Source organism: Cavia porcellus, unplaced genomic scaffold, assembly GCF_034190915.1.
Source record: "Cavia porcellus strain 051 isolate PalLab524CR breed Dunkin Hartley unplaced genomic scaffold, mCavPor4.1 scaffold_2, whole genome shotgun sequence".
Taxonomy (NCBI): domain Eukaryota; kingdom Metazoa; phylum Chordata; class Mammalia; order Rodentia; family Caviidae; genus Cavia; species Cavia porcellus.
In genome coordinates this window covers 112,036,904-112,062,990 of record NW_026947485.1, presented here as the reverse complement: position 1 = coordinate 112,062,990, position 26,087 = coordinate 112,036,904, and the positions used below count along the sequence as shown (strand labels likewise).

Here is a 26,087-nt window from a genome sequence, read left to right as displayed (position 1 = left end):
AGATAATTTGGTGAACAAACCCATTAGTTAAATTCCAATAACAGAAGTGTTTAGAATAAGAAGCAGAATTGCTTCTCAATCTCGGTAATGCTTAAAACCCAGGTCTGGTGAACATCCCATCTTGAGAAAAGTTCAAATCCTTCTAAGAGATAAAATCAAGTACAGAAGCTGCTGCAGGTCTGCAACTGGTGCCTAGCCTAGCAGCCCCCACCAGTACCCAACTTTCATAACTCTCCTCTCACCGAGAGACAGAACCCAGTGAATGAGATGTTGCAAGAGAGAGAACTGCCCTGGACAGGACACAAAGGGAAGCATAAATCAGAGAATCACTCTGAAAGCAGCAACAGAATTAAGACCAGAGAGTTCTAGGCAGTGAGAGGGGAAAAAGGACAATCATAGCTGGTTAGAACCAGGCATTGAGAAATCTAAGAAACAATGATAATCACAAGGTCCTGTGGTGGATATAAGCAGTAGGATCCAGAGGTGGATAAAAGATTGGAACAATGTCACAGAGGCAGTCTTCTACCATATCTCAAGTTCCAATGAGTTCTGTATAGGCTCCCTCCCACTGCTACCCAAAATCACCAAGCTCTGTGTATATGAGTTATATATGTGAAATTGTGAATGAAAATCATTGCTTTAATTTATACAGCATCTTTTATAGACATATGAGATTAACCATCACCAAAATTGTGTATAGAAGACCCAAAAATAAGCTTTCTACCAGCATATTAATTGCTCCCAACCTTCTTAAACCTTTCATCAATTTCCAGTTTATCTCTGTCTTTTTTGCTGAGAATACAAATAACTTCTTATATCTTCTACCCCATTGCCATTCAGATATTTTAAAAAATCATCAAACTCCTATCATTTTTTCTTTCAAAAGCTTTTTTTCTTTCCTTCTTTCTGAGCTACTATCTCCCTTTGTTACTTTCCTTTCCTTCCCTTATCCTTATATCCATGCTACTCTTCAGCAGTACTATTTTATTGTTTTCCTGAATTATTGAATAAGTGCAAACTTTTTAAAACAATTTTTAAATTATATGTTGATATATGATGGTTTATATATGATATATGATATATGATAAGAGGCTGATATAACTGGGAGTTTTTCACTCCCTGTAACACCATGACTACTGCTGATCCTAGAAGGTTAAGTAGGTTGAATAGGTGAATAAACAACAAAACCTAACAAAAATCAAGGTCACATCACAGGAAAAGTTACATTAAGCAAAAACATCACCTATGCTAATTGATCTTTATCACCTTCTACACCAAAAATTCCCACTAAAAATATAAGAAAACAAGAGCTGGGGATTTAGCTCAGTGGCATAAGCACCTACCTTGCAAGCAGGCAGTCGTGACTTCGATCCCCAGTACCAATAAAAAGAAAAAAAAAAGAAATATAAGAAAACAGAGCAATAGGATGAAACCTAAAGTTTGGATGGGGGTACTAGGACTCAAACTTAGGAGCTTGCCCTAGCTAGGCAGGCACTTATATCACTAAGCTATGTCCCAAGCCCATTAACCTAAATCTCTTAACTCCCCAAAAGCAAATGCAAACCTTATACTCAGATAATGAAGGGCCACAAAAGGAAATCAAGGAAGGAATTAAAAAGTCCCTAGAACGAAATAACAGTGGCAACCCAACATACCAAAACCCATGAGACTCTGAAATCCATTCAGAGAGGGAAGTTTACAACTATGAATGTCTACATTTGAAAAACAGAGCAATCCAAATAAATAAATGAGGCATCTTGATGTCCATAAAAACAGAACAATCTAAGTCTGAAAGTAATAGAGATAGTGGAATTATAAAGATCATGGCAAAAATAATTGAGATTGAGAGTTAAAAATTAACACAAAAGATCAGTAAATCAAATGGTTCTTGGAAAAGATAAATGAGATTGATGAACTCACACCAAAATCTACAAAAAAAAAGGAAAGAATATGCCTAAATCAATACAGGAAAAACTAAAATGACAAAATCACAACACATAGCACTAAAATTCAGAAGACTATAAAACTACTTTGAAAATTATATTCCAATGAATGAAGGATCTAGAAGGACTACATAACATGCCTAGCCCCATACAACTACCAAAACTGAACCAAGAAGATAAAAAAAGCCTGATTAAGCCAATAACAGGCAATGGTGAAAAAAACAAATCAAAAAAACAAAAAAAAAAAAACCCTTCTGTCTAATAAGGAAAATGAAGGTCCTGATGAATTCACCACTAAATTTTACAGAATCTCAGAGGACTAACACCAATATGCCTCAAACATTTTTATGAAATGGAAAGGGAATAAACACTGCCAAGCTCATTCTTTAAAGCCACCTAACACCAATGCCTGAAAAGAGTCCACAAAAAGAAAACCATAAACTAATACTTTTAATGAACATAGATGCAAAAATTCTCACAAGATTTTTGCACACAGTATGCAAAAAATAACTAAAAAGATCATGTCATGATCAAATCTGCTTTATTCTAAGGATTCAAAATAGTGTAACATATGTAAATAATAAATATAACATGCCACATAAAGAGAAGTAAGGATAAGATATCAATTACTATCTCAATAGATGAAGAAAAAGCTTAGACAAAAAAATCCCTGCACAAAATATATACGAAAGGACCTCAGGTCAAACTCACAAAAGCTATTTATTACAAACCCACTGCTAACATCATACTAAATGTTGAAAAACTGAAAGCACATCCTTGAAAATCAGGGATGAGATAGTGGACCAACTCCTCCTACTCTTGTTCAAAATAGTGCTGAAAACGTAATCAAGCACAGTGAGGCAGAAAGAAATAAAAGGGGCATGAATAGAAAGGGAAAATCAAATTGCCCATATTTGCTGATGATATGACTCTTTTGATAGAAAAATCAAATACTACATCAAGACAATGTAAATTAATAAATATATTCTAGTTTGGGGGGGGGAGATACTGGGAATTAAACTCATGACCTTGTGCCTGGTAGACACTTAGGCCACTGAGCTAAATCTCCAGCCCTATATTCTAAAATTTTATATGGAACCAGAAGAGACTCAGAATAACCAAAGCAACACATGGCATAAAGAGCCAAGCAAGAGGTACTGCAATCCCAGATATTGAGTTATACTATAAAGCTACAGAAATGAAAACAATATGTTTCTACAAAAAAATTCCACATGTATAACAGGGGGCTAAAAGATACAGAAATGGTTTCTTATACTTTTACCCATTCAGTCTTTGACAACAGAGCTAAAAACAAACACTGTAGAAAGCTCTTTAAAAAGTTATGCTGGGAAGACTGGATATCCATGAGTAGATATCTCTTGCTTGAATTATAAATTAAAATGAATCTAAGACATAAAAACAAAAACAATGAATTTGTTAGGAGATAAAATATAGAAAACACATACACTGGCAGAATTCCTGAACAGAATAGCAATAGCAAAAGAAATCATACCAAGAATTGACAAATGGATTTTTATCAAATTAAACAGTTTCTCCACAGGAAAGGAAGAACTCCACAGAGTGCAGAGACATGGTAGTTGATTTAGAAACCAGCTGATCATGGGGAATTGTACTCTGGGGAATTTCTCAAGTGTCTGCAGCACTACCCTGAAGTGCTTTTCTTCTTTTCCAGTGTTTCTTCTCCCTCTCTGCTCAGTAACGTTTTCTAGACACATCTGACTAGTTTACAGGATGTCTTAGTTACTTTATGTGCATCACTGAGACAAAATACCTGATGCCCAAGTTGGGAAAGGGAAGGTTTATTTCTTACAGTTTTTGGAGGTTTCAGTCCACACTCAGTTGGCTCCAAGACAGGTGGGCATGGCTGGGCCAAAGTTCATGGCAGCTGCAAACAGCAAGCTGGAACCAGCAAAGAGAAAAACACACCTTCCTCCTGCCATTACATCACATCCTGGCTCCACCCCTTTGTGGGTGGAGCACTGACACCATCAACCCAAGCACTAGACAATGAACGAATAACAAATGCACAATTCAAACTCATGAGACCTGGGGGACACAAACATAAACCATGACATTCCACCCTTGGCCCCCAGGACTCATGTGCATCCTTTATATAAAAGACATTTTTAGTCCACCTCCAAGCGTTGCCAAAGTCCTAACAGCTTTAGCATTGCTGAAAAGTCCAAGTCTAAAGTCTCTTCCAAGATCTTTGGCAAAATCTTAACTGTACGCCCTCTACAAATGAAACAAGGTTAAACATTTCTGAAATGCAAAGGCACAAGATAAACATCACCATTCCAAAAGTTACAAACAGGGAAATATAAAGCATTGGAAACAAAGCAAGTCCAAGATCCAGCAGGGCAAACATTAAGTCCTAGAGTTACACAGTCAGCATCTGAAGCAATCTGGTTGCAAGCTCCAAAAGGCTTGGGTGATTCTACCCTCAGGGCACCTCTGGTGATTTCAACTCCCACAGCTTTTCTCTTTAATCTTCTCTGCTCGCTTTTTGCAGCTTCCCTTGGATCATCCACATTCCTGGCTTTTCCAAACTTCTGGGGTCTCCACTGCACCTTCGGCTTCACACTTATATCTTCACAAATTGCCCTCTCGGGGACACACTGCTTGGCCAGCCAGGCCCTTTGCAATCGAGGTGGAAGCCTGCTTACCCTCAGAATTTGTGCATTTTCCTTGCACCTAAAATCAGCACCTTGTGGATGCCGCCAAGGTTTGCTGCTAGCTGAAGCAATAGCCAGGCTTTTCTCTCTCTTGGCTGCAGGGGTCAGTTGCCTGGATTGCAGGGCTCTGTTTACCTGATTGTGAGAAAAAGTTTCTCTATGTTGCCACCATTCTGGAAACTCATGTGGCCTCTGTTGCCATTCTGGAACCTGATGTGACCTCTGTCACCATTCTGGAGAATGGCACTCTGTAGCTTTTTCCTCTGAACAAATCCTTTGACCTTTGCTGTGAGGCTGCATAGGGTGGGGACCCACTTCCTGGGATGCCCAGGGACCATCTTTCTTATCTCTCTGTTTCTCCTCAGGAATCAAAATCTCAACTCTGTCTTTACAATCCACAGCCTTCCTAGAATTTTCCTTTGGGCCAAACTCACAGCATTGGAAATTATCCTGCTGGGCTCATTAAAAGCCGCCAACAATAGCCATGCCACAGCCTCAACATTTGATTGCTTTTTAATTTCTTTTTCAAGATTAATCAGTCCATTGCCCTTTGTCTCAGTCTCAGGCAAAGTCTCTGGGCGGGAGCAAAATGCAGACAAACTTTCTGCCAAGCCATAACGGACATCATGTGGAGTCCAACAACCAATGCAGTCCTTCCCAGCAGAAACCTCCCAAGCCTGGTCTTTACCATTAGGCTTTCTATCAGCCTTCTGGTCTCCTGAGCTCTGACCAGAATCTCCTCTACAGAACAGCCTAAGCTGCTCCAGCTCTATGCATCCAGGCGACATGGCCAAACCTTTCCAAACTCCGCCCACAAGTCATTTCCAAAGCCTCTTGGAAAATATGGCTAGGTATAGTCACAGCAAAGGACCCCACTCCTCAGTACGAATTTTGTCTTAGTTACTTTATGTGCATCGCTGAGACAAAATACCTGATGCCCAAGTTGAGAAAGGGGAGATTTATTTCTTACAGTTTTTGGAGATTTCAGTCCACACTCAGTTGGCTCCAAGACAGGTGGGCATGGCTGGACTGCCTTTCATGGTGGCTGCAAACAGCAAGCTCGACCAGCAAAGAGAGAGACACACCTTCTTCCTGCCATTACATCACATCCTGGCTCCACCCCTTTGTGGGTGGAGCACTGACACCATCAACCCAAGCACTAGACAATGAACGAATGACAAATGCACAATTCAAACTCATGAGACCTGGGGGACACAAACATAAACCACGACACAGGAATAGTTTTTATTTATTTATTTTTATTTTAAATTAAAAAAAAACAATAAAACAAAGTTTCAAAACAGGTTAGTAGGACAGTTACAATAAGGAACTAGTTTTAAATACTGTGCTATCTGAAAATAAACACAAAGTGTAGTGATGAACAGAGAGTTCAGAAGAAACCACACAGTGGCCTCCAACAGTCTTTTCTCAGTGCACTTGATTTCAGCACAGAAACTGAGGACATCAACTTCTCTATAATTCTCCCAAAGTCAGTATAATTCATGCTAGTTTAGATCACTATTCAATGCTTGTATGGCCATGACTATGTAAATGTCATCCTCACTGGAGACCCCAGCAGTGTATATAGTAATTTATTCTTTTACCTCATTTTTGTCTCTATGAATCTAGTGAAGATTTTCTTTCCAAGTGCTTCATTCCTCCAAAGGACTCTAGGTTCTTAACTCTAATCTTCTTTACATTTCAAATGTGTCACTGATAAAATCAAATATATTACATATCTTGCTAGTTTTATCTTCTTGAAGAATCTGCACTCACCTTTCTCCTGATCCTGGGGTCATAATTTCTCCCAAGTTCTGGAGCTCAGCTATTCTATTAGGATCTATCTTCAGTGTTCTCTGAGGTTTTCTTTCTTCCTTGGAAACTCTCTTTGGACTGATGCTTTAACTAGATTCTCCTTTATCTTATTTCATTCTTTTATTTGATAAGCTTTTTTCTAAAAAAGGAAAATTAAGAAAACTTTTCAAAATTTTCCTTCTCATTATGTTGAGTATTGACCAGACATACATTCCAGATTTTGAATAACTTTTCTTTGAAATAATGAAGGCATTTCACTAAAGAATCCTGGTTTACTGTATTTTGAGACACTCAATTTTCCACTGAATCTTGATCTTTTGTGTAGCACTTGCTTTTCTCTTCAAATCCAGAAACATCTGTGTCTCTACCTTGCATTCAGAAACTTCATTGTAAAAATATTTATCAATCATCCTCAACAAAAGCTCATAGCATATACAATAGTTTACTTTGTTTTATGTAATTTACAGGATTTGATACATACATAGTTTATATTTTTGCCTGCTGACCATAGATTGTACTATTATTATACATACTGTTTTGAACGTTTGTTAAAATGGTATTCATGCGCAACTATTGAGCAAAGCCCCTAGGTTACCTTATGGCCACTCTTTGTGTTACACAATGTACAGACATCACAATACATGCAAAGTCATGTGTTCACCATTGCTACAGCATACAAAATAGTTTCACTAACAATATCTGTGCTCTTCCCCCCTCTTGGGCTCCCCAAATTCTCTCAGTCAGTGATCTCTTATTTCTCCATAGTTACACATTTTTCTAAATGTTACATAGCTGGAATTCTGGATATATATTCCGTAGATTGCCTCATTGCTCTGGCAAGATACATTTAAGGTTACTCCATACCCTATGTGACCCAACTGCTCTAGTGGACTCCTGAGTGTTACCATCCGAAAGTGATTAATCACCACAACTGACTAAATTTACATAATAATTGAGTTCAGTTTTTTCAGAATTAGAGAACCAAGTGTCAGGAACAAAGCAAATTTGAATAGTGGCTGATCTATGTTGGAACCCAGAACTGTATCCATTCTCCACAATTTGACTAGCATTGTGTCCTCTCATTTCACTTAGCTCTTGCTGAAGTTCAAAGCTATAGAAGAACTCGATAGTTTTTCAGTAACTTCTTTCCTGCATGTGATATTGACAGAACATGTGGATATGGGTCTCTCTAATACCAGTGTCCTTAGGGTCAGCAATACAGCATGGTTTCCCACTGTGCAATAAAAACCAAATTTCTCAATGAACTAGGAGAGTCTGAAACAAGGTCACAGAATCCAGTTGTAGATACTTCCATTAATGGCTTATAATTCATTTTATACTATTGAAAGAATTATTTCATAATGATATAAACAAGCAAATTATAAATAAGTTGACACTTTATGAGAAATGCACACTTGCCAAGATGTACCTCAAAATTTTTCCTAACTACAAAGCACAGAAGAATAACTTCCAGTGTTTGACTTATTTATACTTGCTATTCATTTAATTACTCTTCCAACAATATTTATTCTTCCCCATGGTTTTGTGGCTATTTTATTCTTCATTGTTTCTGTTTAGGTTTTTAAAAAATATTTTTTATGTTATCTTGATGGCACAATTTTTCTTAGTTCAATTGAAAAGTTTTCAATTTCCTAAAAAATGAAAGGCCAGCAAAGCTTTGGCTAAGGAAAGCTTAGTTGCTGAAAAGATTAGCAATAAAAAGAAGCCAAGTAGGTGCTAAGGAGTATGACCCAAAGGCCTCCACAGCAAACTCACTTAGCTGTGCATCCACATTGGGACTTTGCTTGGAACCTGGTAGGGCCCTGCCCAGAGACCTCAAGCAGCCAAGGAGCTTCAATGAGCCACATGGGATGTGCTGAAGGTATACCCAGTGTACTTCTCCCATTTAGGGAGACTTTGAGTGTCACTAGGGACCTGATAAGGACTGCCTAACATTCCGCAATCAACTGGGGAAACTCCCTGTGGTAGAGAACCCCATTCTCAATCCAAAAAACAACTGAGACTGCATTCAGCTGCCCCAGGGGAACACAGGAAAATGATAAAATTAAAATGCAAAATACAATAACAAACCTGTAGCCCATCCTACACAAGCCTAGGAGATATAGACACAGAAGAAAATGTAAGCCATGTACCTGAAACTTCTGAAATGATAGCAACTGAAATAAAGAAACAACTCCATGAAGCAATAAAGGGACTTGGATCAGAAATAGTCTCCAGAGAAAAGAAGAAATGACAAACATAATGAAAGAAATACTGAACACATCTAAAGAAGACATAGTTTAAAAAAATAGAGGAATACAGCAAAATGATTGAAATTGTGAATGAACAATATAAGAAAGAACTAGAATGCATGAAAGATTCAAAGATATATCTAGGAAATCAAAAATTCCATCAAAAGTGGGCAAAACAGCGGAGCAAAGATGGCGGATATATAACAGCTGGCTACAGAGGCTCCCTGAGGTAGTCAACTTAGAATTCAACATAATACAGTGTGGGGAGACCCAAACAGAGGGAGATGAATTCTCTCGTCCCAAGAAGAAAATTAAATGACATTTTACTAATTTTTTAAACACATTGATATACTTTTTATTTCCAAGTAAGCTAGCTCACTCACTAGAAATTTTATTTTGTAGTGCAGATACAAATGTTAGTTGAGAATTTATATAAACTACATAAATTTAAGACAATCAGGAAATAGACTGTTGACTAAATTTCACAGCAAAAGTCCTAAATTCACAGTGCAACATAAAGCCTTCACTGGATGGAATATTCAGTCTCAGACAGGAGCGGTGCTTCCTTGAGAGTCTTAAGCCTGCTTAAGGTTTTGATATTTACAGGAATCTTAGGTATACAAAGTAGATCCATGAAATTTTGGGACCCAAATCCAGTGAGGTTGGAATATAAAGAATAATTTAACTGTCCCTAGCAGTGTACCTCTGTGTTGGAACTTGCAAATATCAGCTCCTCTATTCCTTCCTCTTGAAAACTTTGCTTTTCCTCTTTCTCATTGTCAGTGCTGTTAAATGATATCTTATGTTTCACAAGAAGGGAGAAATTACTTAAATTACTCATTGCACAAAATGAAACATGATAGCTATGTCTCTTTGTGTTCATTTTTCCACAAGATTTGTGTTGGTTAACCTAATGACTAATAATTGCTTTATGACTCAAAACATACACCTAACATGTGTAATTATTATATGTTATCTGCAGCTCTCATTCAACAGTTAGTGGACACATAGCTGTGAATTTGTAAGTGCAATGTCATGACATATTATGAAATATCACTTCACGTATTTCACACACAAGCTTCTTGAATCTTCCTAGTATGCACAATTTTGGTATGAAAACTTTCTTTAATTTTATTTTTGCCCTTTCAAATTTACCATTCATCAACTTTATACAGCATTTTGTCTTGACACCAATGTTAATAATGTTGAATTCTTTTATTAAAATAATTAAAACAGTATTCTCATATGGTAATTTTTTGTATCATTTCATTTTTATTCACCTTGGTTGAAAATATACCATACTTACCCATGAGATTTTAGATCAGTTTAAGAAATTTTAGAAATGAAATCTCGAACTCTCAGCACATCTGAAAGAAGTACAGGAGACATTGACATAAAGAAGTTGGAAGACACACAACTGAAATTTCTGAAAAGATAGCAAGTGAAGTAAAGTAATAAATCAACAAGCCCTGCCCCTCCACAGGAATTCGTGTCCCTGAGGCCCAGCTTGCCTGGAACTGTGGAGTTCTGAGCAGGCAGAGGAGGGCCACTGGTTCTGTGGGCCCAATGGCTTGGGGTAGCATGGTGCCAGAGTCTCAGTAGCTGCAAACATAGAAGGGGATTTTCAACAGATCCTGAGGAACTTTCAAATAACACTTGAAACACAGAAATATAGGAAAATTACAAAACGAAAGACCAAATTACAACCTCAAACCTCCAGCCCATCTCAAGAAACCCTAGGAGCGATGTATATAGAAGAAAATATATCCCATCCACCTCATATATCGGACACAATAGCTACTGAAATTGAGAAGCAACTCCAGGAAGCTTTAAAGAAATTCAAACTCAAAATAATCTCCCAGATAAAAGAAGAAATGATAAAAGAAATTAAAGAGATTCTAAATATATTTAAAGAAAACACAGATAAAAAATTGGAGAAACTAAACAAAGAGATAGAATCCCTAGACGAGCAATATAAGAAACAAACAGAATACATAGTGCTGATGCACAGAGATATACAGGAAATAAAAAACTCCACTGAAAGTGGTAAAAACCGCCTTAATGAAAGTGAAGATAGAATTTCAGACCTTGAAGACAGGATTGCAGCTAGTGAACAGGAAAGGAAAGATCTTTGAAAATAACAAGGAATCAGGAAACAAAAATTCAACAACTGCAAGACGATGCAAAGAAGAATAACATAAGAATGATAGGGATTAATGAAAGAGAGGGACACAACATGAAGGATGTCAGGAGGATATTTAGAGAAGTAATAGCTGAAAATTTCCCAAGCATGAGATCAGAAACTGACGTCAGGATCAGTGAAGCATATAGAACTCCAAATAGTCATAACCAAAATAAAACTACACCCAGACATATAATAATCACCATCCCAGAAATCCAACACAAGAATAGATTATTAAAAGCTGTCAGAGAGAAAAGACAGATCACTTATAAAGGAAAACCTATCAGAATCACAGCAGACTTCTCAGCACAAACGATAAAGTCAAGAAGAGCATGGAGTGAAATATTCCAGATCCTAAAGCAAAATGATTTCCAACCAAGACTGATATATCCTGCAAAACTATCATTCAAAATAGATGGTGAAATATGATACTTCCATGACAAAGAACAGCTGAAGAACTTCATGAACACCAAACCAACCCTGCAAAAAATATTGAAAGACAGTTTACATACACAAAGGAAAAAACCACTAAGCAAAGCAAATAATTAAACAGAACAGAAAGATAAAGATGCAACAGCAGAGAGACAACATTCCTACAATTAACCAGCATTTAACAGTAATAACCATTAATGTAAATGGTCTCAATGCACCAATCAAAAGAAACAGACTAGCAGAATGGATCAAGAAACAAAATCCAACCATATGCTGTTTACAGGAAACCCATCTAACCCAGAAGGATACTCACAGACTGAAAGTCAAAGGATGGAACAATTCTTCATGCAGCAGGAATCCAAAAAAAGGCAGGAGTAGCCATTCTGTTTGCAGACAACGTGAACTTTAAACCAACAATGACCATAAAGGACAAAGAAGGTCACTACATACTCGTAAGGGGAAAACTCCAAGAGGAAGAGATAACTATCTTAAATATATACGCACGAAACTCCAGAGCACCCAGTTATATAAAATAATTATTAACAGAAATGAAAACTCAAATTATCAGTAACACAATTGTAACAGGAGACCTTAATACGCCATTGACACCAAGGGACAGATCAACCAGACAGAAAATCAGCAAAGAAATAACAGAACTGAATCACACCTGTGAACAAATGGGTTTGATAGACATATACAGAATGTTCCACCCAACAACATCAGAATACACATTCTTCTCAGCAGTACATGGATCATTCTCTAAAATAGACCATAGATTAGCTCACAGAACATATTTAAGCAAATGCAAAAAAGTTGAAATCATCCCTTGCATATTATCGGATCATAGCGCTCTGAAATTAGAAATTAATGACAAAAGATACTGCAAAAATTCCACAAACACATGGAAACTAAATAACACACTCTTGAGTAATCAGTGGGTCACAGAAGAAATTAAAGAAGAAATTAAACAATACCTAAAAGAAAATGAAAATGCAGATACAACTTACCGGAATCTGTGGAATGCAATGAAAGCCGTTCTGAGAGGAAAATTTATTGCACTGAGCTCCCACATCAGGAAAACAGAACGAATACAAATAAATAACTTGATGCTACACCTCAAACAGCTAGAAAAAGAAGAGCAAGTCAAGCCCAAAGCCAAAAGAAGAGAGGAAATTATAAAAATCAGAGCAGAAATCAATGCAATAGAGACTAAGAAAACAATCCAAAGAATCAATGAATCAAAGAGTTGGTTCTTTGAAAGAATAAATAAAATCGATAAGCCCCTAGCCAACCTTATTTTAAAAAGGGAAGAAAAATCTCAAATTCATGCAATAAGAAATGAAAAAGGAGAAATCACTACAGACCCAATAGAAATACAGAAGATCATCAACACCTATTTCGAAAACCTCTACTCTCAAAAGTTTGATAACACAGAAGAGATAGACAGATTCTTAGAAGCATATGAAGTACCAAAGCTAGATCAAGAGGATGTAAAACTGTTGAATAACCCAATCTCTGCTAATGAAATTGAAAATGTAATTAAGTCCTTACCCACCAAGAAGAGCCCAGGCCCAGATGGATTCACTGCGGAATTCTACAAGAAATACAAAGAAGACCTAATGCCGACACTCCTCAAACTATTCAATGAAATTGAAAGGGAAGCAATCCTTCCTAAGTCATTCCTGGAAGAAAATATTACTCTAGTACCAAAACCTGAGAAAGACCCAACTATAAAAGAGAACTATAGACCGATCTCCCTAATGAACACAGATGCAAAAATCCTCAATAAAATATTGGCAAATAGGATCCAGCAAATCATCAAGAAGATTATACACCATGACCAAGTGGGATTCATCCCAGGAATGCAAGGATGGTTCAACATACGCAATTCAATAAATGTAATCCACCATATCAATAAAGCCAAAAATAAGAATCACATGATCATTTCTGTAGATGCAAAAAAAGCCTTTGATAAGGTCCAACACTTATTCATGATAAGAACTTTACAGAAAATTGGAATAAATGGTCTTTACCTCAATGTAATAAAGGCCATTTATGACAAACCAACAGCCAGCAGCATACTAAATGGCCAAAAATTGAAAGCCTTTACTTTAAAATCGGGCACAAGACAAGGATGTCCTTTATCACCACTCCTATTTAATATAGTACTGGAAGTACTAGCCAGAGCAATTAGGCAAGAAAGAGAAATAAAAGGGGTAAAGATAGGAAAAGAAGAAGTTAAATTATCATTGTTTGCAGATGACATGATACTCTACATAGAAGACCCCCTAAACTCCATTGAAAGACTCTTAGATACAATAAATAAATTCAGTAATGTGGCTGGATACAAAATCAGTACTCAGAAATCAATATCATTCCTATACACGAACAACAAAATCACAGAGAGAGAAATAAGAGAAACTGGACTATTCACATTAGCAAGCAAAAAAATGAAATATTTAGGAATTACTCTTATGAAAGAAGTGAAAGACTTATACAGTGAAAATTATAATACACTGAAAAAGGAAATTGAAGATGATCTCAGAAAATGGAAAGACATCCCTTGCTCATGGATAGGAAGAACAAACATTGTGAAAATGGCCATTCTCCCAAAACTGTTATACAGATTCAATGCAATCCCAATATAAATACCATCAACATACCTTATTGATCTAGAGAAATCACTCCTATATTTCATCTGGAACCAGAAGAGACCTAGAATCACAAAGGCAATTCTAAGCAGCAAAGACAAAGCAGGAGGCATCACAATCCCTGACTTGAAGTTACACTACAAAGCAACAGTAGTAAAATCAACATGGTATTGGAATCAAAACAGAACCGAAGATCAATGGAATAGGTTAGAAGATAGAACCACAACTACAAACACACTCAACCACCTTATCTTTGATAAAGGAGCCAAGCAGGTTCATTGGAAGAATGACAGTCTCTTTAATAAATGGTGCTGGAAAAACTGGCTCTCCATTTGCCAAAAACTAAAGCTAGACCCATGTCTATCACCATGTACTAAATTAAAATCTAAATGGGTCAAAGATCTGAATATTAAAACAGAAACACTAAATCTATTGGAAGAAAAATTAGGTAGAAACCTTGGAGACATAGGAGTAGGTAAAGAATTCATGAACAGGACTCAAACCACACAGGAAATACTTCCAAGAATCAATAAATGGGACCATTTCTTATTAAAAAGTTTCTGCATGTCAAAAGAAATCTCCAGCATAGTGAAAAGAAAACCCACAAACTGGGAAAAGATTTTAGTGAACTCTCTCTCAGACAAGGGCCTCTTGTCTAAAACATATAAAGAATTAAAAAAAACTCAGACCTCCAAAATTCAAAGATCCAATCCAAAAATGGGCATCTGAGATGAATATGCAATTCTCAGATGAAGAAATGCAAATGGCAAATAAATACATGAAAAAATGCTCATCATCATTGATCATTAGAGAAATGCAAATTAAAACCACATTGAGATACCATCTTACTCCTGAAAGAATGGCCAGGATCAAGAAAACCAACAACAAATGCTGGAGAGGCTGTGGGGAAAAAGGAACTCTCCTGCACTGTTGGTGGGAGTGTAGACTGGTACAGCCTCTGTAGACATCTGTCTGGAGATTTCTCAAAAATTTGGGATTGGAAATCCCATTTATTCCAGCTATTCCATTTCTAGGCATATTCCCAGAAGAACTGAAAGCATCATACCACAGTGATATATGTGCACCTATGTTTATAGCAGCACAATTTGTAATCGCCAGATCTTGGAAACAACCCAAGTGTCCATCAACTGAGGAATGGATAAAAAAGTTGTGGTATTTCTATACAATGGAGTATTATTCAGCTATATAGAAGGATCACATTGAGATATTTATCAATAAATGGGCGCAGCTTGAGACCATACTCATAAGTGAAATAAATCAATCTCGCATGTGTGAATACCGAATAGTTTCCCTAATGTAAGTAATGATTCAAATATATAAAAATATGTGGTAATCATGATTCCCCATTAGGTGGCCTTGAAGCCTTATAAAGTTTTCACTCATTAATTAGAAAGGCTTTATTCTGGGCTTCTTGATATGGAAATATTTGAAGCTAGAGTAAATGAAGTTTTATCCAAATATTTCAAGGAAAAAGACAGACACTACGGTAACTACTATTAAGTCGGGTTATATGGTGGTAAAGTACTAGGTTGCTGAAACAGTCATGCTTTGACCTCTATTGTTATATTGTTATGTCCTGTTTTATCTCAATCTCCCCCTTATTCTTTTTAAAAAAATTATTTAGTCATTTCTTATGTTTGTCTTAATTAAGGGAAAAAATTTTTAAAATTTAGGATATATAAATAGTAACTCTTTTTGATTTCCTATTAACTTGTTTTGAAGTCCTGTAATACTCCCACGATCTTGTTTTGACTGATTAGACTCTGTTTCATTCTGTATGATAGTATCAAGTTTGAGGATATAGGCAACTACTTTGAAGGCAATAAGATTCACTAAGATGCCCACTCTGGTTTGACTATTGTCTTCTTTGGAAGTCCTGTAATGTTTACAATGCCTAAGTTTTATTGGTCTTGTTCTCTACTGTTTTGTCCAACTTTATAATATCTAATGAGATAGACAATTCTTTTTAAGGGAACAAAAGACAACGTTGATAACCATTGTTGATAACCTTGTACTCTGTTCTACACCATGTGCTATGTCTATCCTTGGTTTTGACTGACAGCTTTGTTTTGCCATATTTGACTGTATTCTCTCCCCTCCAAAAAAGTAATAAGCACTAAGGAGTAATAAAATCCAAAATGTGTAAATTTTGTTGTAAAAAAGAGAGGGAAAAAAAAGAGCTCTAACGGATATAACAGCAAGTTTGTTTAGGGGTGTTAAATAGCTGACTATATCAATGTTTTTGGATCATTGAACACAGCTGTTTGTAGTCTCCCTGTTTGAATGTCCACCTTGTATTCTTTGATACTGTGATTTGAGCAACTATTTTCAAGATGATAATATGTAATCTATTAACAGGTGATTTCTTACTGTTATGTTTTTTTTTTTTGTAGTTCTGTATTACGTGTACCCTTACACCGCTTTGTTTTGTTTTGTGTTTTTCTCTTTTTCCTCTTAAATAAAATTAAAAAAATATAAAAAGACCAGAGAAAGACCCAACCAAAAAGGAAAACTATAGGCCAATCGCACTAATGAACATTGATGCAAAAATTCTCAGTAATATACTGGAAAATAGAATGCAGCAAATTATGAAGAAGATTATATATCATGACCAAGTGGGATTCATCTCAGAAATGCAGGGACAGTTTAGCATATGCAAGCCAATAAATGTAATACACAACAGCAACAGGGCCAAAAAACAAAAACCACATGGTCATCTCAATAGATGCAGGAAAAGCTTTTGATAAAGTTCAACACCTGTTCATGGTTTAATAAAACCTTCAGAAACTCAGAATACATGGTGTTTATCTCAATCTTATAAAGGCCATCTATGACAAACCAATGGTCAACATTATACTAAATGGGCAAAAACTGAAAGCTTTTGCTTTAAAATCAGAAGCAAGATAAGGATGTCCACTGTCACTACGCCTGTTCAATATAGTTCTGGAAACACTAGCCAGAGCAATCAGACAAGAGAGAGAAATAAAAGGAATAAAGATAGGAAAGGAAGAAGTTAAATTATCACTATTTGCAGATGACATGATACTCTATATAGAAGACCCAAAATTTTCATTAAAAGACTACTAAAAGCAATAAACAAACTGAGCAGTGTACTTGGATACAAGGTCAGGGCTCAAAAATCAATACCATTCCTGTACACAAACAAAAAACTCACCAAGAGAGAAATTATGGAAATATCACCCTTCATAATATCATCTAAAAAAATGAAATATTTAGGAATCAGCCTAACCAAAAATTTAAACGACCTATATGCTAAAATTATCCTCTGCTGAAAAAGAAGATTAAAGAGGATATTTAAAAATGGAAGGCTATTCCTTGCTCTTGGCTACAAAGAACCAACATTGTGAAAATGGCCATACTTCCAAAACTGTTATACAGATTTAGTGCAGTCCCAATCAATATACCACTCTCGTACCTCACAGATCTAGAGAAAACACTCCTAAAATTCATTTGGAAACAGAAGACACTCAGAATAGCAAAGTCAATTCTGAGCAACAAAGGCAAGGCAGGAGACATCTCAATTCCTGACTTGAAACTATACTACAAAGCCACAGTGATAAAATCAGCATGGTACTGGCAAGAAAACAAACCTGAGGATCAATGGAACAGATTAGAAGATGCAAACTCAAATACAATGACACTCATCCACTTGATTTTTGAAAAAGTGGCTAAACATATTCACTGGAAGAAGGATAGCCTCTTTAATAAACAGGTATGAAAATTTGGCTCCCCACTTTCTGAAGACTGAAACTAGACCCATACCTATCACCATGCACAGAGCTAACATCTAAGTGGATGAAAAATCTAAATATTAAAATAGAAACACTAAATCTACTGGAAGACAAAGTAGGTAGAAATACTGAAGACATGGGAGTAGCCAGAGAATTCATGAACAAAATGTAAACTGTATGGGAATCACTTCAAAGAATCAACAACTGGGATCTCATACTATTGAAATGTTTTTGAATTTCAAAAGAAATCACCAACAGAGTGAAAAAAAACCCCACAAAATGGGAAAGAATTTTAACAGGCTACCCCTCAGAAAGGGGGCTTATATCCAGAACACATAAAGAATTGAAAAACATCAATCCTCCCAAATTCAAAAACCCTCTCCAAAAATGGGCATCTGAGATGAGCACACAGTTCTCACATGGAGATATACAAGTGGCAAATAAATACATGAAGAAGTGTTCACCATCACTGGTCATTCAAGAAATGCAAATTAAAACAGCATTGAGTTTTCATCTCACTCCAGAAAGAATAGCTGCCTTCAAGAAATCAACTAATAACAAATGTTGGTGAGGCTGTGGAGATAAAGGAACACTGCTCCACTGTTGGTGGGGGTGTAGACTGGTGAAATCACTACGGAGATTTCTCAGAAGAGTAGGATTAGAAATTCCGTTCAATCCAGCTATTCCTCTCCTGGGTATTTTCCCAGAAAAACTGAAAAGATTATATCACAATAATATATGTGCACCCATGTTCTTAGCAGCACAATTTGTAATAGCCAAATCTTGGAACAACCAAAATGCACATCAAACACAGAGAGGGTGAAAAAGATGTGATATTTTTGTACAATGGAATATTATTCAGCTTAAAAAGATGATATTGAGGCTTTCATATTGAAATGGAGGCAACCTGTGACTATCCTCATAAGTGAAATAAATAAGAATCATATTTATAAATATCGCATTGTGTCTCTAGTGTAAAAAGGAGTAAGAACTATAGGAGTAATAAAACCCCAAATGTGTAACTGCTACTGTAAAAAAGAGAGGAAATGAAAGTGCTCTAAAGGATATAACTGCATGTATGTTTAAATGTGTAGGATTGATAACCATATTACTATGTTTTTATTTGATCATTGCACAAAACTCTTTGAAGTCTCATTGTTTGAATATTTACCTTGTATGATTTAATTTTGTAATTTGCACCAGTATTTATAAGTGGACAATATGATATTTATTTATTAGCTAGTGATTTGCTACTGTTTGTTTTTTGAAATTTTGTATGATTTCTACCTTTTTTCTGTTTTGCTTTTTTCTCTTTAAATAAAACTAAAAAACCTCAGTTAAATAGATCTGCGTGGTCTTTGTGGCCAAGGTCATTTCCCAGCTTTACGGAGAAAGCCCTGAAAAGCAGTGAGGCGGATAAAATGTCCATTGGGTTCTCTTTGTTGCCTAAAAGTCGATTGGGTAGTGGAGACTTCTAATATTTTTCTCAGCCTGAAAGCAGGCCCCCAAAACATACTTTCCTCTTCTCCTTCCTCAAGAACAGGGCAAATAATGTTCAAAATTCCAGGTCCAGAAGGACCAGGCACACTTAGGTCACTTTTAAATAAGAATTTGATGATCTAGGCAAGAAGGAAGGAGTTTCAAAACACAGCAGTTTGGTCTTGTTTCACTGGTGCACTGCTGTATCAGGTTTCCTGCTCTGCTGGAGACCGGGCTAAGGTTCCTCCCCTTTAACAGGTGGGATTCATGCTCAGGAGTTCTTGAAAGAAGCTTCCAGCTTGCTGCAAGGGGCCTAGTAGGATTCTGGACAGAGGGATAAGATTCTTCTGGAGCAGCTAGAAGTCCCAGTAGCAGCCAGGCCTGGGGTTGCTGGTCAGGGAAAAGGGGCCCTCTACAGCGATGCATTCAGACCATCCTACAACCCTTCCTCCTTTGTGGTGGGGCTGAGAGAAGTCCAGGTCTAGAGAGGTCAGCCGTACCCCCACAAAGTTCTGCCATTTCCACTTATCCCCACAGGCTTTCTGTATTTACAGTGACTCATCTCGGGCTTCTCCCCAAAGGGCCTGGGTTTTCTGGGGTTCACCTACTGAGTTAATGGCTATTTGATTTTGATTTGGTTTTCTCTATAAATTTCTATCCTGGCTTTTTCCATTTCAATTCTTGTGATTTATACCAATAAATTTCACCATCATTAAAAAAAACTCTATTAAATAAAAAGGGGGAATAGTGTTACCCCCCATAAACACAGTTAGATTTACTTTTCACTTTAAATTTTTAAAATCAAGCTGCTGATAATAAATTGACTCCAGCAGAACTTCATTGTTCAGCATCAAGTAATGATACTTAGCACAGGGCTCAAGCAATTTGGAAAGACATCCATACAGGAAAATGGGAAGGGCCAGTGCAGCTAATAATGTGGGGGTGAGGTTATGTCTGTGTCTTAACGGGATGGATCCACAAGGTGGCTGCCATCAGAAATGTATGACCCACATGAAAGACATGACTGATGGTTCCACATGATCGCTCCAACAATCTGGGTCCAGAAGATGAACCTGTCTGAAGAGGCCCACCCACAGGGAACTACCAGTAAGCCAGGAAATCCACTGGTAGCTTCTACAGGGGAAGAGGAAAAAGGATGGGTGATCCAGTGGAATGACAGCCAAGCAGTGATTCATGAGGCAAGAGATATAGTTACCAAAAAGGGAATTACACAAAAACTCTGATAATCTTTCAGTGACTTTTATGACTTTTCTGGCAGTATCCATATGCATAAAAGCTGTTTTAGGTGTAGAGTGGATTTATATCCATGGGTGGCTATACTGTGATATATTCTTGTTAGACCTGTATGAATGGGATTGATTTCATTTTTCATTTGTATAAGAATTGTAAAGCTTTTACTTAATATTTAGTCAAGATTTATAAGTAGTCAGCTCTTTGTAAAAATCATGCTATTTGATACATGTATATTTCTATTTATTTCAGTTTTATTTAAATAATGAGTTAATATATATAAATTTATAGAAATTGAAGTCTTTTTGAGTTCTCTACCATAATAATATCTAGAATACATAAAAGAATTCTTAACCTATTCCAATTTTTTATGTATGAGCATATACACTGAAAACATCAAACACACATATATGAATAAATATTATAAAGACAATAAATTGAAAATTGCATATCTGAGAGTTTCATTATTTCTGTCATTTTCTTTTTAATAAAAAATTGAAAAAGTCAATAATATGCCTGTTTGATTGACATAAATTGCTACCTCCCCTTACTTTCATCTTATGCCTTTGCTTTTTCAATTAATTTGTTTTGTAGAGTAAAATGACATGGTAAAAGCAGTGTCATAAGCTGTGGAAAATAAATGGTGGTGCTTCAAAAAATAATTTTAACATGTTTATTTTGTAATAAAAACTGGGCAATAGCACAATTTAAAATACCTTTCATATTGAATGCAGTATCACCATCAGCCCTAAAATAGATAATGCTTCCTGAACACTGTCAATTACAACTGTTTGATTAAGGTATGGAATATACTTTACTCTTATATCCCTTGGATGAATCCATTACACTCTATACTTTTATGTGTGTTTGAATCCAAGATCAATGTTTGGATTCATTTCAATTTACATTATCAAACTATCAGCACAGAGTATGTTATATATCTAAAGATTTGTAATTAATGTGTAATCAAGGTTGATGAACTTAAGAGAGATTATTTCTTTTGTTTTTTAACTTAATGCAAATTTTTATTACATTTTATTTGTATTCATGTATATTTGTTATGCATAATTTGTAGGGATTTGGTACAATTACCTAGCAATCTTTATTCTTTTTGTACCCTTTCTATACTCTTGCTTCCTTCTCTCCATCACTTGAAACTCTTTTTTTTTTTTTTATTTAAGAGGAAAAAGAGAAAAACACAAAACAAAACAAAGCAGTGTAAGGTTACATATAATACAGAACTACAAAAAAAAACATAACAGTAAGAAATCACCTGTTAATAGATTACATATTATCATCTTGGAAATAGTTGCTCAAATCACAGTATCAAAGAATACAAAGTAGACATTCAAACAGAGAGACTACAAACAGCTGTGTTCAATGATCCAAAAACATTAATATAGTCAGCTATTCAACACCCCTATACATATTTGCTGTTATATCCATTAGAGCTCTTTTTTTTTCCCTTCCTCTCTTTTTACAACAAAATTTACACATTTTAGATTTTATTACTCCTTAGTTCTCTTAACATTTGAGAAAAATTTATCTCCCCACTCCATGTTCTCTATGTAATATTATATTCTTTAATTATATTTAAGGTTTCTATAAAGAAGAAATCATGCAAAATTTAATCTTGTCTTTCTGATTTCTTTCACTTCACATTATGGTCTCAAGGTACATCCATTTCCTCGTTTTCCATGCTAAATGGAGGAGTAGGATTTACTATTGTCATTTGCCTTGAAAGCTTACAATTATAAAGAAAACAGTTTATAGAAACAAAGCATGAACTACCTCAGTCACATTGTTGGATATGAAGAAAAATCATTCTCTAATCTATCATTGCATTGTTGATTTTTCCAACAGTTTATAATAAGAACAAAGAATAATGAACAGTAAAAACTATTTATCATTACCAGAATTCTTTCCTTGGGAATTACCAGTAACCCAGAAATGAAAGTCATTCTATTTTTGTCACTTCTAGTAGTTTACCTCATTATTCTCCTGACAAATCTAGGAATGATCATTTTAATCAGAGTGGATTCTCGGCTTCACACACCCATGTATATTTTCCTCAGTCACCTGTCATTCTCTGACCTCTGCTATTCCACTGTGGTGGGGCCCAAGATGCTGGTGGATCTGCTCGCCATGAACAATTCAATTTCCTTTGCTGGCTTCACTGTGCAGTTGTTCATCTTCTGTGTCTTTACAGACACTGAATGTGTGATGCTGGTAGTGATGGCCTTTGACAGGTATGTGGTCATCAGCAATCCCTTATTCTACAGGCCCTGCATGTCTAGTAGGCTGTGCTCACAACTCCTGGATGGGGCTTACCTGGTGGGACTCACAGATGCTCTGATTCATACCACACTGACAACGCGTTTATGTTTTTGTGGTTCTAAAGAGATCAATCATTTCTTCTGCAATATCTCTCCTCTCTAAATATCTTGTTCAGATATTCAAGTCAATGAGTTAGTGATTTTCACTATTTTTGTCTTCATAGAATTATGCACAATCTCAGGAGTCCTTATCTTCTATTGCTACATAATCTTATCAATCTTAAAGACTTGTTCTGCTAGGGAAGTTTCAAGACTTTCTCCACCTGATTCTCCCACCTCCCTGCAGTTGCCATCTTCCAGGAAACCACGGTCTTCATGTACTTCCGCCCCAGTTCTGCCTTCTCCCTAGATCAGGACAAAATGATCTCACGGTTTTATACCCCAGTAATTCCCATGATGAACCCTCTGATTTACAACCTATGGAACAGGGATGTGAAAGAGACCTTACAGAAGCTGAGAAAAAGAAAGTAGTTTTAAATAATTTTAGTCTACCTATGTGTAACATATAGAATGGTGGATATTTTCAAAAAATAAAAAGAAAAGCTTTTGTTCTGATACTTAATTAGAAGAAAATGCAAATCCAAACTTGTGCAGTTTGATTATTTACTTTGAATTAAACTGTGGAACATTTTCTTGATTCTTTCAGGTGTGTCAAGGTTTCATTCTTCATTCTTTTTATTTAACAATCTATAGTCAGGTATGTTAAGTTTTACTGTCTTTTGTGCTGTGTATCTAATGGCTGCTCCAGTAGTATATTACTGGCGTATCATGTATTTTAGTACAGAGATCAGACTTTACCCAAACTAAATACTCAAATCACTAACAACAAAAAGTCTCTAAACAACACTGGAATACAGACAGTTTCAGGTAAGAACCTGAGAAAAACCTACCAACCCAGAGTTCAAAAGGAAGCTTTTCTCTGATGGAAATATTCAGTCAGTCTCAAAACTAAAAATGAACATCATGGGTAATAACATGAATTTTAGGCAAATGGTTTAGCAAGTAAAGAGAGCACAGCTGCATTGGTTCAGAAACTAAAGAAATCTTGAGGCTTACATTAAAAAGTTTATTTTTAATAAAAATTGACTTTATTAGTACATTTATAGTCCATAAAGATTAACTCATCATAAGGAGTGAGTATATTTTCTCAACAAATCTTTGTCATTTTAAATTTTTACCACTCTTCGAATTTTATTTATTTTTAATTTTTATTGGTCCATGTTCAGAGTACAACATAAATTACCTTATTGTGAGGAGGTGGTACATGTGCATATTTTTTCCTCTTTGTCTCTAATCCTCTTTTTGCCAGCATCTGATTTATTTATCTGCTATGTATGTCCTAACAAACTTAATTACATATACATGATAATTTAAAGGCACATCTGAGTGCTAAAAATATAGGTCATTGTCTCTACCTCCTTCTCTTTATTTTTTTCATTCCCATTGCTGGTCTTGGCTAAATGTTTCTCTTTGTTCTTCATCATCATAAATGTAGCTCATTATTTAGAACTAAAATTTCCTAAAACAACATCTTTATAAGTACGTAAGCATTTTAATTTTTGCCCTGGGGCTGGGCAGTTAATCACAGCTACAAACACACACACACAAAATACAAATATCTGTGGGAAAAGTGAAACATGAGATAATATAACATTTATGAATGCTTAGTACATGCTAATATTACAAAATTTACTGAAGACACTATATGTGACAAACATCCACAAAATATCCTCTACACCTGCACATATACTATTCCTTTAAGAAAGCATATCATATGTTCATGTGTCAAAGGCAATGAATCTGAAAAAAATGGATCATAATTTCAGGAGAATGTACAACTACTGTCTGTGAATGTGCTTGATAGTTTTCTTTTTAACCCTTCTCTGGACTCAAACCCTGAACAAGCTTCCTGGGAAAACACATATTGTATACTTGTATGCCCACATCAAACACAATGATTTTCTTTTTTCTTTTATTTTAAAAACAAAATAAAAAGGTTAAAAGATACAAATTTTTTAAAAAATAAGAAATTAATACTAGTTAGAACATTATATATTGTTATATTGAAAGTAGTTGTTCAGGTTATAAGATTTAGGCATGAAAAAAATGATGAAACAATCCTCTTTGCAAATCAGTGTGGCAACTCCTCAGAAAACTATGATTGGAGGTCCCACTCATCTAAATATTCCCTTTCTGAGTATATTCCCATAAGAACTGAACACATCATGCCATAGCAATATATGTGCACCCTTGTTTATAGCAACACAATTTGTAATAGCTAAATTTTGGGAACAACCCAAAGGCTTATCAACTGCAGAAGGGATTAAAAAATATGTATTTTTATGAAACAAAGTACTACTCAGCTATGAAGAAGGATAAATTTGAGGCTTTTGTTGGCAAGTGGGTAACAGCTACAAACCACAATGATTTTCTTAAATATCCACTGCAATTATGGAGGCTGATTGTAGGCATCACAGAGGAATTCTTTTAGGAGATGGTAAATTAATCAGGTAAAATCTTCAGGCACAAGAATGCTGCAGTTATAAAGCTGGAGAACAGCCTGGTGTCTTCTGCCATGTAAAGACAGTAACACCCAGTTATCTGTGAAGATACCATAGGCTCACACAGACACTAAATCTGCAGGATTTGCAGTGCGTTTGAGCTGATGTACTGAGTAGTGCTGCTGCATCTGCAGGCAGGCTTTCATCCTGTGTGTGAGATTTCTTCAGTCTGTAAAGGCTTGACATTATTTTATATACCACTACTGCCAATGCCACTTTCCAAAACTGCACACAGAGTCACTCACAAGTTTGCTAAGCTAAATCTATCCAAAATGAGTAAAAAAAATGTGACACTTGAAAGCTACTTTGAAGTGAAAAAGATTTTGTGATGAAGTAGAGACTCTAAGTCTTCTGAAAGGAAAAAAAGCTTTAAAGAAAATAGAAACCTGGTTGGCCAAAAACTGTTACATAAAATTAACAGTATTTTACAGGATGTGATTAAAATCACCAACCATACTAGTATTCTTGCATACAGAAACAGTCTGTCACACCAGAGGAGAATCATAACTGTTTAAGTGAGTGGGTAGATAACTGGTCACAGTCAAAGCTGAAGCAGACATATAGAGACAGCAAATGAACATCAGGACTACTGACACATCCAAGCATCAGCAAGGATTATGAAGGAACCTGGTTCATGACCACATAGCTCAGTTCTCAAGAATTGAACATTAATTTCCAGCCCCAGTGATTCCTCCTAACTGGGAAACAATGATGTG

General features: G+C 35.9%; 1 pseudogene; it reads left to right on the top strand.

Annotated features, from left to right (window-relative positions):
* The first annotated feature begins 22,359 nt into the window (after positions 1 to 22,359).
* On the top strand, positions 22,360 to 23,281 carry LOC100734406 (olfactory receptor 5W2-like; annotated as a pseudogene).
* Positions 23,282 to 26,087: the final 2,806 nt, after the last annotated feature.